Source organism: Loxodonta africana, unplaced genomic scaffold (genome assembly GCF_030014295.1).
Source record: "Loxodonta africana isolate mLoxAfr1 unplaced genomic scaffold, mLoxAfr1.hap2 scaffold_29, whole genome shotgun sequence".
NCBI lineage: Eukaryota > Metazoa > Chordata > Mammalia > Proboscidea > Elephantidae > Loxodonta > Loxodonta africana.
Window position 1 is genome coordinate 2,548,875 of NW_026975011.1, and position 17,646 is coordinate 2,566,520.

Sequence of the window (17,646 nt, forward strand, 5' to 3'; positions counted from 1 at the left end):
TTCCTGTCCTGGGCCTACAGAAGGTTTGGGGACCATGACCACTGGGGCCCTTCTAGTCTCAGTCAGACCATTAAGTCTGGTCTTTTTATAAGAATTTGGAGTCTGCATCCCACTGAATCCCTCAGGGGTTCTCTGTTGTGTTCCCTGTCAGGGCAGTCATCTGTTGTGGCCCGGCACCATCTAATTCTTCTGGTCTCAAGAACATGTAGTCCCTAGTTCATGCAGCCCTTTCTGTCTATTGAGGTTGTAATTACCTTGTGTGCTTGCTGTTCTTCATTCTCCTTTGGTCCAGGTAGGTTGAGACTCACTGATGCATTTTAGATGGCCGCTTGCTAACATTTAAGACCCCAGACGCCATACTTCAAAGTGGGATGCAGAATGTTTTCTTAATAGATTTTATTATGCCAATTGACTTAGATGTCCCCTGAAATCATGGTCCCCAAACCTCTGCCCCTGCTTCACTGACCTTCGAAGCATTCAGTTTATTCAGGAAACTTCTTTGCTTTTCGTTTAGTCCAGTTGTGCTGACCTCCTTTGTATTAAGTGTTGTCCTTCCCTTCATCTAAAATAGTTCTTATCAACTAATTAGTAAATATCCCTCTCCCATCCTCCCTCCCTCCTCACTCTCATGATCACAAAAGAATGTGTTCTTCTCAGTTTAAACCATTGCTCAACATCTTATAATAGTGGTCTTATACAATATTGTCCTCTTGCAACTGACTAATTTCATTCAGTGTAATGTCTTCCAGGTTTCTCCATGTTATGAAATGTTTCACAGATTCCTCACTGTTCTTTATTGTTGATTAGTATTCTGTTGTGTGAATATACCATAATTTATTTATCCATTTGTCCACTGTCGGGCACCTTGGTTGCTTCCATCTTTTTGCTATTGTAGACAGTGCTGCAATAAACATGGGTGTGCATATATCTGTTCGTGTAAAGGCTCTTATTTCTCTAGGATATATTCTGAGGAGTGGGATTTCTGGATCGTATGATAGTCCTATTTCTAGCTTTTTAAGAAAGTGACAGATGGATTTCCAAAGTGGTTGTACCGTTTTACATTTCCACCAGCAGTGTAGAAGTGTTCCAATCTCTTCACAGCCTCTGCAACATTTATCCTTTTGTGTTTTTTGGATTAATGCCAGACTTTTTTGAGTGAGATGGAATCTCATTGTAGTTTTGATTTGCATTTCTGTAATGGCTAATAATTGAGAAATCTTCCTCATGTATCTGTTAGCCACCTGAATGTCTTCTTTAGTGAAGTGCCTGTTCATATTCTTTGCCCAATTTTTAATTGGGTTGTTTGTCTTTTTGTGGTTGAGTTTTAGCAGAATCATGTAGATTTTAGAGATCAGGCACTGGTTGGAGGTGTCATAGTTGAAAATTTTTTCCCAGTCTGTAGGTGGTCTTTTTACTCTTTTATTGAAGTCTTTAGATGAATGTAGGTGTTTGATTTTTAGATGCTCCCAGTGATCTGGCTTCTCTTCGGCATTTTTAGTAGTGTTTTGTATTCTGTTTATGTCTTTTATTAGGGGCCCTAATGTTGTCCCTATTTTTTCTTCCATGATCTTTATCGTTTTAGACTTCATGTTTAGGTCTTTGGTCCATTTGGAGTTTTTCTGCGTGGTGTGAGGTATGGGTCCTGTTTCATTTTTTTGCAGATGGATATCCATTTATGCCATCACCATTTGTTAAAAAGGCTATCTTTTCAACAATTAACTGACACTGGGCCTTTGTCAAATATCAGCTGCTCCTATGTGGATGGATTTATATCTGGATTCTCAATTGTGTTCCATTGGTCTATGTGCCTGTTGTTGTACCAATACCAGGCTGTTTTGACTACTGTGGCAGTATAATAAGTTCTAAAATCAGGTAGAGTGAGGCCTCCCACTTTGTTCTTCTTTTTCGGAAATGCTTTACTTATCCGAGGCTTCTTTCCCTTCCATATGAAGGTGGTGATTTGTTTCTCCATCACATTAAAAAATGTCATTGGCATTTGGATTGGAATTGCATTAAATGTATCGATGGCTTTTTGTAGAATAGACATTTTTACTATGCTAAGTCTTCCTATCCATGAGCAAGGTTTGTTTTCCCACTTATGTAGGTCCCTTTTGGTTTCTTGCAGTAGTACCTTGAAGTTTTCTTTGTTTGGGTCTTCTACATCTTTGGTAAGACTTATTCCTAAGTGTTTTACCTTCTTAGAGGCTACTGTGAATGGTATTGATTTGGTGATTTCCTCTTTGATGTTCTTTTTGTTGATGTAGAGGAATCCAACTGATTTTTTTATGTTTATCTTGTTACCTAATACTCTGCTGAACTCTTCTATTGGTTTCAGTAGTTTTCTGGAGATTTCCGTAGGGTTTTCTGTGTCTAAGATCATGTCGTCTGCAAATAGAGATAATTTTACTTCTTCCTTCCCAGTTTGGATGCCTTTTATTTCTTTATCCAGCCTAACTGCTCTGTCTAGGACCTCCAACACAGTGTTGAATAAGAGTGGTGATAAAGGGCATCTTTGTCTGGTTCCTATTCTCAAGGCAAATGCTTTCATGGTCCCACTATTTAGGATGATGTTGTCTGTTGACTTTGTATAAATGCCCTTTATTATGTTGAGGAATTTTCCTTCTGTTCCTATTTTGCTGAGGGTTTTTATCATGAATGGGTGCTGGACTTTGTCAAATGCCTTTTCTGCATCAATTGATGAGATCATGTGGTTTTTGTCTTTTATTTTATTTATATGGTGGATTACATTAATTATTTTTCTAATGTTGAACCAACCTTCAATACTTGGTATAAATCCCACTTGGCCGTGGTGGATTATTTTTTTGATATGTTGTTGAGTTGTATTGGCTAGAATTTTGTTGAGGATTTTTGCATCTATGTTCATGAGGGATATAGGTCTGTAATTTTCTTTTTTTGTGCTGTCTTTAGCTGGTTTTGGTATCAGGGATATGGTGGCTTCATAGCATGAGCTAGGGAGTATTCCGTCCTTTTCTCTGCTTTGAAACACCTTTAGTAGTAGTGGTGTTAACTTTTCTCTGAAAGTTTGGTAGAACTCTGCAGTGAAGCCGTCCGGGCCAGGGCTTTTTTTTGTTGGGAGTTTTTTGATTACCTTTTCAATCTCTGCTTTCATTATGGGTCTCTTTAGTTGTTCTACTTCTGATTGTGTTAGTTTAGGTAGGTAGTGTGTTTCTAGGAATTCATCCATTTCTTTTAGGTTTTCAAATTTGTTAGAGTACAATTTTTTGTTGTAATCCGATATGATTCTTTTAATTTCTTTTGGGTCTGTTGTGATATGGCCCATCTCTTTTCTTATTTGGGTTTTTTGTTTCCTTTCCTGTATTTCTTTAGTCAGTCTGGCCAAGGGTTTATCAATTTTGTTACTTTTTTCAAAGAACCAGCTTTTGGCTTTGTTAATTCTTTCAATTGTTTTTCTGTTCTCTAATTCATTTAGTTCAGCTCTAATTTACATTATTTGTTTTCTTCTGGTGCCTGATGGATTCTTTTGTTGCTCACTTTATATTTGTTCAGGTTGTCGGGACAGTTCTCTGATTTTGGCTCTTTCTTCTTTATGTATGTATGCATTTATTGAAATAAATCGACCTTTGAACACTGATTTCGCTGTGTCCCAGAGATTTTGATAGGAAGTGTTTTCAGTCGCGTTGCATTCTATGAATTTCTTTATTCCTAGAGGACATTTTTGATATTTGTGTTAGAAGTCCCAGTAATTTAAAAGGTAACAATTTTATGAAAGGTTGAGACAGACTTCCTGAAGCATGGAAAGTTTGGCCACAGAGAAACATTTTTAGTTCAGGTGATGGTACATGTACTATCTTACTGTCTGTGTTCACAGAGATTGCATCAGTGTATGAGGCTGTTATCTTTTAAGACATGGGAGAAGGAAGAACAATCCAGAACTTGGACTGAGTGACTGTTTCATTATGCAGGAAACTCAGGAAGTGTTTTTACACATAAGAGTCTTCACTAGGGTTTATATTATGCAAGAGTACATTGGTAGTGTGATTTGGAAAATTGTAGTCCTCTAAAAGTTCTCCAGAGTTATTTTGATAATCAGACATGTTAGAGAAACTTTGTGGTCTATAAAAAATATGGGGATTGACTTAATTTTGTAATATCCTTTTGGATATTTTCATACTGTACATATATAGAGTATATTTACCTCCTGTAACATCAATATTTTTAGAAACTAGTTTAAAGGGTAAGTATGTGGGAGTTATTTTAATGGACAGAGATTTGCAAATCTCATATAGGATCAACAGAAGTGCTCTGTAATCTGTTAATAATTAAAGTATAATGTAAATCTTTAAACCTCGAATGAGTGACTTTCAAAGACCTTAGATGATACTTACGAAAGCAGGTTTTTACTTCAATTCACAGGAGTGATAGGTTGGGTAAGAAGAGGACTGAAATTGTTCAGTAGACTTACCAAATAGAAGGTGTTTTTATAAAGAAGAGCACAGAATTGGGTTGTGTGCTTGAAATAGATGTGGAGTAGATGGATTAATATTTTAAACAATGGAGATAGAAAAATAGAGAGGAAAATAATGACTGCAGGAAATGGAGGAGACAATTACAGGAGAACTATTTTAAGAGTGATAAAGTGATGGCATGTAGTGCACACACAGAGATTTTGGTCATAGAAATAGAAAATTCATGCATTGTAAAGAAGAGGTCCAGCAGAATTATCATGTCAGATATTGAAGCAAATGTCACTAGGGATTTCAAGTGTAACTGGATATCATTACTAGGATTATTTTAAGAGAAATCAGGGTTGGTTAATATTGAAAATATTTATGATATAGTTTGTGTGTGTGCCTGTGTGTGTGTGTGTGTGTGTGTGTGTGTGTGTGTGCCGTCTTCTTTTTCATTTTTCCCTTGGAATCTCTTCTCTCATCTTTTTCACTCCTGCACACACATCACTAGCAAAAAAGTAAATCATTTACAACAAAAATTGTATCTTTCCATGTTTTATTCATGCTCACATTTTTTTATAATAGTATTGTTCATAATTTTATGCTTATTTCTTTGTTGTTCAACAGTACCTTGTCAGCAACAATTTTTAAAATTATGAAATATGACCATTGTGGATTTCAGTTATTAGTTAAAAAGGTTCTGCCATTCGTAGAATGCAGAAAAATAAATCTCATTTATTAACATGAGGGTGAATATTAAGTAAATCTTCCTTTATTTTATATTAAAACTTATTCTATTTAGATTTTATTTTATAAAAATAATATAAATAGTATTAATTATATATACAGAATTTTATTTTCTACCAGATGTGACAATTTAGTGTGGTAACCTAATTATTTCATAATCTTCTCTTTTCCCCTAAGTTTCTAATTACTTGTTTGTCTTTCATTATTTGATAAGATTATTGAAGTTATGGACCATATTTTAATCAGCCTTATATTCCTAACATATTGTACAGTGTTGAAACATAATAAGTCATAACAAATAAGTCCTATTTGTTGAATGAATAAATAAATTATCTGGAGATTTCATAAAGTGACTAGTTGCCATTATATTTACAGGTAAATTTGTCCTGAACTCTGAAATAAGGACACACAGAAGAACATATGGAACAATGGAACAATGTGACTGAATTTGTCCTCTTGGGGTTCACTCACAGTCTCCAGGGTCAGAAAATATTTTTTGTTGTGTTCTTGCTCATGTACATTGTGACAATGGTGGGCAACCTAATTTTTGGCGTGACTGTTATGGTCAGCCCAACACTGGATTCCCTTATGCGCTCCTTTCTTAATCACTTATCATTAATGGATGCTGTTTATTTACTACAGTTACCCCAAATAAGATTATAGACTTACTCTATGAGAAGAAAACCATTTCTTTTCAAGGTTGCCTGACCCAGCTTTTTGCAGAACACTTATTTGGTGGTTCTGATATTTTATTTCTGGTGGTCGCGGCCTACGATTGATACTTGGCTATCTGTAGACCCCTGCATTATATGATGATCATGAACCAACAGGTGCATATTCTACTGCTGCTGGTGACCTGGGTTGGAGGTTTTGTGCATGCTATAGCTCACCTTCTCTTTGTTTACCATCTTCCCTTCTCTGGTCCCAATGTCATTGACCATTTCTGTTGTGACATGTATCTCTTATTAAAACTTGCCTGCACTAATACCTATGTCATTAGTCTCACTGTGATTGCCGATGATGGGGCAATATGTGTGGTCATTTTTATGCTGTTACTCATCTCCTATGGAGTCATTATGCAGTCCCTGAAGAACCTTAATCAGGAAGGGAGGCACAAAGCCTTATCCATGTGTGGCTCCCACATTACTGTGGTGGTCCTCTTCTTTGTCCCTTGTATTTTTCTGTATGTGAAACCTCTTTCCACCTTGCCCACTGATAAATTCTTGACTGTGTTTTGCACTGTTTTCACCCCTATGTTGAATCCTTTAATCTATACTCTGAGAAATGCGGAGATGAAAAATGCCATGAAGAAGCTCTCAATCAGAAAAAGAAAATGAGGTGACAGGCAAATGCATCACCTACTTTCAATAAAGAACTGTCCCTTCCAGGAAAACAAAACAAAACAAAACGCTGAAATCCTTTGCCATCCTGTTGATTATAGGAAAGTTGTATGTAATTATTTAATCGTGGTAAATATTTCCTCAAGTCATCATGTTTGTGTCTGATGAAAAACATATATTGGGATATCTCCAGTGATAAATTTTGTTGAAAATATATTTTTAAGATTTTCTTTTCCTCAGAAAATATGCATACTTTTTTTGGTGTAGATTAGTTCTATTGAGTCTATAGATTTATGTTGTATGTGATGACTTATGCTACAGCTAATGCCATAAATTTATTTTAGTTGATAGAAGATTCTCTAATTTCTCTTTCTTAAATTAATCTAATCCTTTTTTTCAAAATTAATAGCGGTCATTACAGATTTCTGAAAAATACTTTTTGAAATATGAAAATCTTTCCCTTCACCCCATACAGAGATAGCTCATGTTACTTAGAAGCTTATATATTTATTTTTGTATCTGCGAAATATTTCAAATATGTAGTTTCACTTATATTGGCTAGTATGTTAAGGTTTATGAGAAATAATGCTTCCGAATTCTAAATTAACCATAAGGAGGCTAAACATACAAAAAAGAATGTGAGTGAACAAGACAGGTAGGCCGAAAAATGACTCAATCTTGCTTCTTTTCCCAGTTGGTTAATCATCTCCTCATGTGGAGCAGCTTTGTTCGGTGTTGTATTTTCATAAAGATGACGCATTCATCTTTCAAGGTCATTTAAAATTATCTGATGAAGACTTTGTTGTTTTTGAATATCTCATCTCCTTCATAGTATTTCATGGCCTTCTAAAAGGTCTTAAACCAAAAAAAAGCAAACCTGTTGCCGATTTCAACTCACAGCGACCCTGTAGGACAGAGTAGAATTGCCTAATACCGTTTCCAAGGAGTGCCTGGTGGAATCAAACTGCTGACCTTTTGGTTAACAGCTGTAGCTCTTAACCACTATGCCACCAGGGTTTCCAAAAGGACCCACACCCTGCCTTTCATATGGACAATTAGCAAAATCCATAATCAATGAACTTCAAATATACAGTCCACATCTTGACACTGGATTATCTTTCATCATGTCATTATCAAGAAAGGTGCTGACCATTCATGCTGTTTTCGCCCTCACATCTCTTCCTAGTGGAACGCAGATTATTAGGTAATAAAGAGATCGGAATATATTGTTTTATTTGACAGAGGCCTCATTCATTACATCTTTGTGAACATTTCTCTTTGGACTCATGCTTAAAATATTATCTGCCCTTGTAATAGTAGGAAACTTGTGGTCAAAGGCTCTCATGGTCCCTGCCCCCCCGTTTAGTGTTATTTCACGAGGGCTAATGTGTTGGGGTGTTGGGTCCATTACACTGGTAAAGCATTCTGTATGCTTGACTTTGTATCCTGGTATTTATCTACAGTATTATTACACTGCTATTTTTTATACCATTTCAACCCTTCCTAAGCATAACACTATTCATCAAATAATATTAAACATTTGGTTGTTCTGAGTTAGTATAACTAAATGCTCAGCTTTTGGCTATCTAGTCAATTTTCAAATTTGTGTAGTTATATCAAGTGATGAGATAAAAATTCTAGTTAATTGCCTATTTATGTTCACTGATTTATAAGTTACCTGAAGGCAGATAATTATTTTTGTGCTCTCTGTTTCTTGTACAATGTCTGGGATAAAGAATTCACCTCAAAAACTTTGTAAATTACTTGTATTCTTGAATTCTCAACCTATTGGAGTTAGAATTTTTACTGAGGAATTTTGATGAACTTTTTGTGTATTAAATACATGTACCACTTTTCTTTGATATTTGCTATAAATGTTTACTGTACCATGTTTTTCATGTTATAATTACGGGCTTTTTTATATACAAATGTTATATTTAAGAACTCTTTTGCTTTTTGATTTCTTCATTTACATATACTTGGAGAATTCCATTCCCTCTCATTGACTTTATACACTTTAACCTTTTTTTTCTGTCCTGTAAATAACTTTTGAAATAATTCTGCTTTCAACCATCTAGAATTTATCTTCGTTTGTGGTGAAGAAACCTAAACCTGTTTTCTCCAAATGAGTAAAATATTCTGACATCATAGTTTATTAATTATTTTCAGTACTAACTTAATCTTTTTTCTGTTAATATGTCATTTCATACATCTAAAATTGTCAATCTTTTCTTCTACTTTTTTTTTCTTTTGGCTTATTTCTCTGGCACTAACACACACTATTTCAGTAATCACATATTTTTAACATTATTTATAGCTGGTCAAAAAAAGAAAGAAAGAAAGAAAGAAACCAAATCCGTTACCATCAAGTCTGTTCTGATTCATAGTCACCCTATAGCTGCCCTGTAGGGTTTCCAAGGAGCAGCTGGTGGATTCGAAGTGCTGACTTTTTAGTTAGCAGCAAAGCTCTTTAACCACTAAGCCACATGATTCTATTAGAGAACTCTCTTTGGAAAACAAAGAATTTTGTTTTTCTTTCGGGAGGTGAATGTTACATCATTCATATCACTCAACAACAGCAATGGAAATCTTGCCAGAGGCTCCATTTTGTTCTGAAAATTATACCTGTATGATAGACTTCCCCTGAGCCACATTCTTTGCCGTATATCTGTATGTAGTATTTTTTTTTTATTAAAGTGTTTTGTTATGCTGTTCAGTCTTTTAGTGAATGACCCTCTGACATCACCCATGGACTAAAGGGCACTCATGATTTGATCTTCTTGTGTCTCTGTGAAAGCCCAATGACCTTCCAGTAGTAGTCTTTCAAATAACGTGCATCTTGTCACTGTATCAGGGAATTTTTGAATCCCACCTCTTAGTGTTCACCACTGGGTGGCAGTATTCGGCTTCTGCCAGTGTCACCGTCTGCATATGTTTATATAATAGACATTTCCAGAGTTGTCTGAGCACTAGGATTACGGCTTTCTAATGAAAAGCCAAACAAAGAAAAAAGACCAAAGAAGAATTGATACATCTGAATTGTGGTGTTAGCAAAGGATATTTAACATACTATGGACTGCCTGAAGATTGTAATGAATTAACATACTTTGAGTATGATCATGTCTAAGTTTTTATCTCACAGAACTGTGATAGTATGCTAAGTCAATCCTTAAAGAAAAATGTAAATATTATTCACTTCTTTCCACAAATAACATTTTGCTAATTCTAAAAGCTCATTTGGAAGCAGAACAATATGGAAATTGCATCAAATTTTGAAAAAGCAATGAACTGTTGCTGATAATATGACAGATTCTAATGTTGTAAAAATCAAAATCAAGTGATACTGCTCAGAAAACACACTCATAAATGTAAGCTAACCTAAATTCGAGGTGTTTCAGATAGGATGCTTCTAGTTACAAATGACAGAAAACTCAACTGAAGCCTTTTTCAAATATAAAGATATTTATTAATTGGCCATCATATCCATAAACTTCAAGGTTATGACAAGGTTCAGGGTGAGTTGATAAAGTATATCAATTTTGTGTAAAGGAGCCGTGCATGCAAGTAAAATTTCAGCTTATGCAAAGTTAAGTAACAGTTTGAAGTCTTAGTCAAGTTGAGTCTTGGTACAAATGAAAACAAAGTGATTAAGTTAAGAGACATCCTCCTGGATCAGGAGTTAAATCTTCATGTTGTGACTATTCATGAAAGCAATTGTTGACTGTGTTTGAGAAATAGATCTTTAAGGTTCCAGCTGACCTAGATTCAGGCTTAGATCAACAACATTTGCTCTAATCCAGAAGTGCGGAACTGTGATTATCTGCCTTTTCAAGAAATGGACAGTAAATTTCAATAAGTTACCTAGCCCCAAGGTTCTCTGCCTCTGAGCCACAGGGGTTTTTGGTATTAGACCCTCTAATAGTCAGAGTAAGGCCTTCCTCTGCTAGGAATATGGTTAGGCAAGAGAATCTGGGGCTTGTTCTTCCTTCATTTTGGAATAAATATTATTTACTCTATCTAAAGACTTACTAATATAAAACTCATAACTTATTATTCACTTTATATTAAAATTTTCACATCACAGACTTTTCTAATCACTTGGTCATCTGCTACTTTTTCTTGGCAAGACCCAAGTCTTTTTCCTCTAGGGATGTCTCGGGGAGAAAAGTGTCCAGGAGCGGTAATTTCATTTGACTTTGTTCCAAATATTCTAACAAACTAATTTACAAGGAACTTGCATTGTCTTTCACTTAAAACAGTGATGAGGTAAAAAGCCACACACTACCTCTGCACATATAAACGGAATAATTATTTCCTGACAGAATGACCCAAGAGATTACTTAAAACTCAAATTCCTGTCTAGGCTGGAGACACTCTCTTTAACTGGCATCTAATCCTGTAGATGTTCTCTTGTTATATTTTCCATTGATACGTACCTCCCATTGCTTTTAGGAATTTATGGAAGGCCACGATTTGGAGAGATATAGGGGCATTCTTCTAATGAGGAAAGAAATGGTCTTTGGATATGGTTTTTGAATGACTGAATTGCTGAAAAGTTCTGCTTCTATTTGTGAGAAGCTCTGTCATTGGCATTTCCGGGAAGTTAAATCGCAGTGTTTGCCTTGTTTGGTACAGATTTAATGACTAGAGATATGAGTGTTACTCTAAAACCTCAGTTAAAACAAAGTAATTTTTGCTTACTTCATCAAAATTGATTAAAAAGAGAAAATTTCAATAAACTAAACTGAGTGATTTTTTCCCTTTTTTTCATTTGTGTCACTAAATAACAGTCTTGGCCAGGTTAATTTCCATTAATTTGCCCAGTATCTACAGTCAGGTACTCACAGCATCTTCATTGTTCTTCCCGCACATTTTCCCAACAGGTGAGAACGTTCGACTGTTTATTATTATTTTTAAATATCTTCATGTTCCAGTCATCCACATACACACTTCTACAGCTACCTGAAAAAAAAAATGATATGATGGGCAGCTTGTGTGAAAGTATGAAAAGTGTAACCACTTGGAACTATTTCTAGATCCACTGATCACCCACAAGTTGCCATGTGTTCTGTGATTGCAGATAAATGCATGAGGTATCTACAGTTACTCTCAAGGAAAGAAGCCCTGATTTTCAGGACCAAGGACAAGAACCAAGAGGTGAGTTTTTGAGACATCTGACAGAGGACACTTATTAAAAATTTACATGATATATTGAAATAGAGCTAATTCCTTAAATATATTTCATTTATATTAATTTTGAGTTTGTAAAATTAAGCAAGAAAAACACAGAAATAAACCAGAACATACACAGTCTATTTTGCTTTAGTATTTTATCCTGATAGATGTTTACTATCCTTTTACCAGGTAGCAAAAGAAGTACGTTATGCATTACGAGTAAGTCAATAGGTTTGTCATCTTGGTTCATAGGATATGTGATATGTTAATAATGATTTATAATTAATTTAGATATATTTGAACTAAATAAAAAATCCAAACCCACTGCTGTCGAGTCAAGTGGATTCCAACTCATAGGGAAGAACTGCCCCATTGGGTTTCCAGGGAGCAGCTGGTGGATTCAAACTGCTGACCTTTTGGTTAGCAGCCATGTTCTTCACCACCAAGGCTCCGTATTTAAACTAGAAAATTTTAAACTGTGTATTATATCAAGTGTGTCAAGGTGTAAAGAGAAAATGCCTGTTATGCCTGGAAATGTGATATGTGCTTTTAAGTGTGAATATTTTAAAATTATGATAACTTTATACTGTGTGTCCTTTTTGTGTGTATACAAAATTATGACAATAACCATATATATATATATATATCTTTTTTATATATACAAAAAGAAAGCAACGATCATGAAGTACCTTGCCTACTGTCACTTGGAGAGACTTATAAAACTGTAATTGTAATGTACTATAGAGGTTATTTTTGTTACTATGGTATTTTAATTTCTCTTTGTAAAATGCCATGTTCTTATAAAAATAAGTTAAAGGATTTTTTTTCTATAAAGGTGTAAACTTAGTGGTTTAAGTTGAAAGCTTAGTAATTCTTTTAGTTTGTATAATATCAAAAATTTGAGGAATGAAACTATAGTGGATACTTTACATACTGATTGTTTTACATGGAAATAATTTAACTGGCCAATAGAATATTTATTTCAGTGCAATCCAGCATTGATTATTACTAAGATTAAGGACACTAGACCTTGCAGAAAATAAGTAGTTAAAAAACAATTAGATATAAACTATCTTTACCATTATGTTCTCCAACAGCTGTGCCTTTATTAGTCTACAGCTTCAAAAAATGATTGAACTCCTGAGTCACTTGGACATACAGAGTGCTCATTTCATCTGGTTTCTAAAAGAAAGCTCAGAATTCTTCTGCACATGTTCTTTCCCCTCAACCAAATCAATACAAATGAAATCAGCTTGTCTACATTTGAGGTTTAGTAATTCAGTGATTTTCTGTAACAATGAATAATCCTAAAGATTGTGTTTGAATCTACATATGTACTATTCTCTCTTGATTTTGTCTTCAACTATAAGTGCTAGGAACTCTGAGGATTCAATGTTCTTTTTTTTTCCCTTTGGATTTTCTTTTCTTTTTCTTCTTTTCCTTCCTTTCCTTTGTCTTTCCTCTCTCCTTCTCTCTTCTCCTCCCATCACCTCTCTTGTCCTCTTGACTTTTTTTTTCTTTTTGTCTCTTCTCCCGTTTCCCCTTCTTTTACTTTCATTTCCCTTTCTTTTTTATTCTTTATTTTCTAGGATGGGCTCTGTGTTTATACCTGATGGCTTCCCAAGAAGAGTAAGTTCAGCAAGCCTCAGATGTTGGCCTTTCAGCTCTCCTTCACTAGAAGAAATCATTCTGAGGATTTCTTAAGAAAGCTATCCCCACTTAACACATTAATATCCCTATTACTTGTGTATATTAATTTCTTAAATATAATTTATCTGCTTCCTGATTTGGTTCTTCTTTTCTTTCATTTTCTACTCTTTAGGCCTCCATCTGATGCATGGGTACAAGTTTTTCCTTTTTTCTGCTTAACTTCCACCAATATACACACCGTGACAGGTCGATATTACCAAACATATACGATAAAATAGATAACTCTTATAATGTACAATTTATCCTATGTCCAAAATTGTGTGCTTGTAATATTCTTTTTATAAGTAATATTCTTATTACTAATGTGACGAAGATCCAGATGATTTGTTCTGATCGAATGTCCGTAGAGAAACATTCAAGAACAATAATAAAAAGCTATTATTTATTGATCCTTTATCAGCATCCAGGGAGTGTTCTAGGCACTTTACATGTAAACAAACACACACAAAAACTTAAGAGATAGGTACGATTGGTTCTCCCATTCACTAATTACGAAACTGAGGCACAAAGAGGTTTATGAAGTTGCTCAGGGTCACCGGGATATTAATTGGTGAAGGGGAAATTCCTACACAGACAGTGTTGCTCTGTAGTGCACATTAGTCATCCCTGTGCTGTGCTCTCTCCTCAAGGAAGCCCTGGGCTGTACAAAGGTGCACACTGAGTGAGAAACCTTACCCAATATTTGGTCACAGTAATGATCCAATTCCAACACTGGCTAGCATTTTTAAAGTAACGTCGACGAGCTTGGAGATTGTTGTTTAATTCCAAGTATACAAATAGAAGTACCCAGCAGAATAAAATAAGATGGGCTTTCACTGATAGTATCATTTATCATAGAATGTTGGTCTAGGAAGGATTCTAAGATCATCTTGTTTAAACCTTTTATTTTCCAATGAGTAAATTGAGACAGACTTGTGACTAAATTTAGAAAATGACTAAAGCTCATACTTTCTTACACTGTTTGGGTTTTTCCTTTGAGTATGTTCCTTTTTGGAATCTTGTCAGTGAAGTTCTTAAATTTGACCACACTCATTGCCTAAGAAGCATTATATACAAAACCCCATTCCACTGTCTTCTACCTTTCTTTACAGTGTCTATTTTCTCCCCCATCACTGCCCAGCTTACCCCCAATTGGTATGAAAATAGTGGCTGCTAAGGTACTAGTTGGTAATTGTTATGTGTCAGTTAACTTCAGTTCAAAAATATTTGCTTAAAATATGGATCATATTGTAAGGGGACTCACCACAAATGCTACCAACTTAAAGTGCTGACTGTATGTCAGTAGAGTGTAGAAGTGTGTTAAGCGTTGTGGGATAAGCAAAGAGGAAATAGAAAAGATTATGGATGCTTAAGAAAAGAGCAATCTATACCCAAATAATTGCTACAGGGAATAGTGTGCTAAATAATTTTATAGTGATCTGATACATTTCAAAGTCCAGGCTCTTCAGATTTAGTGAGAGATTCATAAAGACTGAACAACCTTTGAGGCAGGAAGGCCCACACTTCTCATAGTGGAATGTCATAATATGTATGACATATTCCTGAAGAGGGGTTATTTTTGGTGCTATTATTTGGTTTTATATAGATTACACTGTAAAGGTACTCATCATAAATATTATCAACTCTAAGTACTGATTCTACTTCAATTTATTAATTTAGAGTTTATCTTCACCACCAGAGAATAAGTTTCTTTAAAGCAGAAACCCTTTCCCTCTTTGTCATTGCTAACGTCTGTACCAAGCACGGTCATGTTTTAAAAAAGAATATTCAATGAATGAAAGTCTGTTAGGCCTCTGACTGATCTTCTCTACAGAAGGTCCACTAAGATTTAGAGATAGAACTTGTTATTCATAGGCCCAATGCAGTCTTCTGAAAAGTAGAATTTTTAAGGGAAGACATATTAGGATCTTTGGAAGAGAACCTCAGTAGACATTCTTAAAAGTTTATTATGTATAAGCCACTGTAGAAGATTAACACTGAAGTGCTCCATGACCTAATGGACATATTCATAGTGATGTTCATGATTTCATTACAGGCTTGTTCTCTTGAGCTCGCATCTCTGAAACAGGTCTTGCAGAAGAATAAATGGGACACAGTAACAGTGTAACAGAATTTGTCCTCCTGGGACTCACTCAGGACCCTGAGGGCCAAAAAGTGTTATTTGTCATGTTTTTGCTCGTCTACATTGTCACGATGGTGGGCAACCTGCTCATTGTCATGACTGTTATTGTCAACCCATCCCTTGGCCCTCCCATGTACTTCTTCCTTGCCTATCTGTCCTTCATGGATGCTGTTTATTCCACTGCCATTTCCCCCAAAATGATTCTAGACTTACTCTGTGATAAAAAGACTATTTCCTTCTCGGCTTGCATGGGCCAGCTCTTTATAGAACACTTATTTGGTGGTGCCGAGGTCTTTTTTCTGGTGGCAATGGCCTATGATCGCTATGTGGCCATCTGTAAGCCACTACATTACTTGACCACCATGAATCGACAGGTGTGCATTCTGTTACTGGTGGTGGCCTGGGTTCGAGGTTTTTTGCACTCTTTGGTTCAACTTCTCTTTGTGTGCAGCCTCCCCTTCTGTGGCCCCAACATCATAGATCACTTCTGCTGTGATATGTACCCATTATTGGAACTCGCTTGCACTGACACCTATTTTATAGGTCTCACTGTTGTTGCCAATAGTGGAGCCATCTGTATGATAATTTTTGTCCTTCTACTAATCTCCTATGGGGTCATCCTAAGCTCCCTGAAGACTCACAGTCAGGGAGGCACAAAGCCCTGTCTACCTGCAGCTCCCACATCACAGTGGTTGTCCTCTCTTGTGTGCCATGTATTTTCATGTACGTTAGACCTCTTTCCAAATTTCCCATTGACAAATCCATGACTGTGGTTTATACAGTTATTACTCTCATCTTGAATCCTCTGATATACACCCTGAGAAATTCTGAGATGAAAAATGCTATGAAAAAAAAAATCTGGGGTAGAAAGTTAACCACAGGTAGAGTAAGAATGAGCATCCACACTGAAAATAACATTGCTAATTCTAAAGCAAGAAATAGGCAACGAATGATCACAATGAATGATTAAGTCAATTCAATGGATTCTCTAGGAATACTTCTCTTTATTGACAAAAGGCATCCAAAATGTAGAATAAATTATTCTTTGACATTAGAATTAAACTAGTAGAGACATTCTGGAGGCTGGATAAAAGGCAAACATATTTTTTCTCTTTAAATAAAAATAAAACTAAGCTAACATTGTAATTTCATTTTTCTCAGTATATACTGAAACAGGGCTTCAAAGAAATTCTTTGTTTTTTTCCTTTTAGAAAGAGAAAACACAAGTTTCTTTGGAAAATTTTATATCATTCCAATTAATGAGAAAACAATTTGGCCAATACTTAGAACAAATTTCTGAGGTTAAAAGTGTGCTTTTAAAAAAATTTGCTGTTCATTATTCTCTTCACACAAGAGCTTTTTTTTAACCTCATTATGCATTTTGTGTTTAAGATTACTTCTGTTCCTCTGGGCAATGTCTATGCATTTGCAATTCTGCATATTTTAGTGAGACATGAAATTGTGTTTGGTTTGAGACACCATCAGTGTGTAATTTTGGTAGATAGGATGTGGTTGATGAGGAAAACTCATTCTAGTTTTCTTGACTAGAGGACAGATAGTATTCTTTCAGTTTGAATTTGAAAATAACACCAATCCAAGTTATAAACGTATTTTATATTTTCCTCATTAGTCAGTATACGCACTTTTTGTGATTCTTAAATGAGTAGACAGAGCTTCTGATTTTATCTCCATGAAATTGAATATTTGGAAAGAAATGTGTTGTTTTACACAAGCAGCATTTCCCAAAAGTTGTATTAAACTTAAATATTTTTTACGTAGATACTTAGTAATGATTTTTTTGGTAAAAACAAAATTTTGTTTTTTTCAATCTTATGTAAAAAAAAAATAAGTTTTTCCTCCACCTACAGCCCATCCTGGAACATCCCAAATCCAGAAAGCTGAAAGAATTTTCTCAGGGTAATATGGAACATTATCTATGCTTAACAAGAGTTTACTTTTCTAATAAAAAGAAAGATTTTACAACTTCTCTTATTTTTCAATTTTAGTGTGTAATTTTTCAAGTATATCCAGCAACATATGCAATTATTTATAAACTTGTAGCCTCTTACTTAGAATACTATCAAAATCATTGAAACTTACTGGTTCACTTCTCTGATGCCAT

General features: G+C 35.1%; 1 pseudogene; it reads left to right on the plus strand.

Moving 5' to 3' along the window:
* The first annotated feature begins 15,154 nt into the window (after positions 1–15,154).
* LOC135229427 (olfactory receptor 4A5-like) lies at positions 15,155–16,598 on the plus strand (annotated as a pseudogene).
* Positions 16,599–17,646: the final 1,048 nt, after the last annotated feature.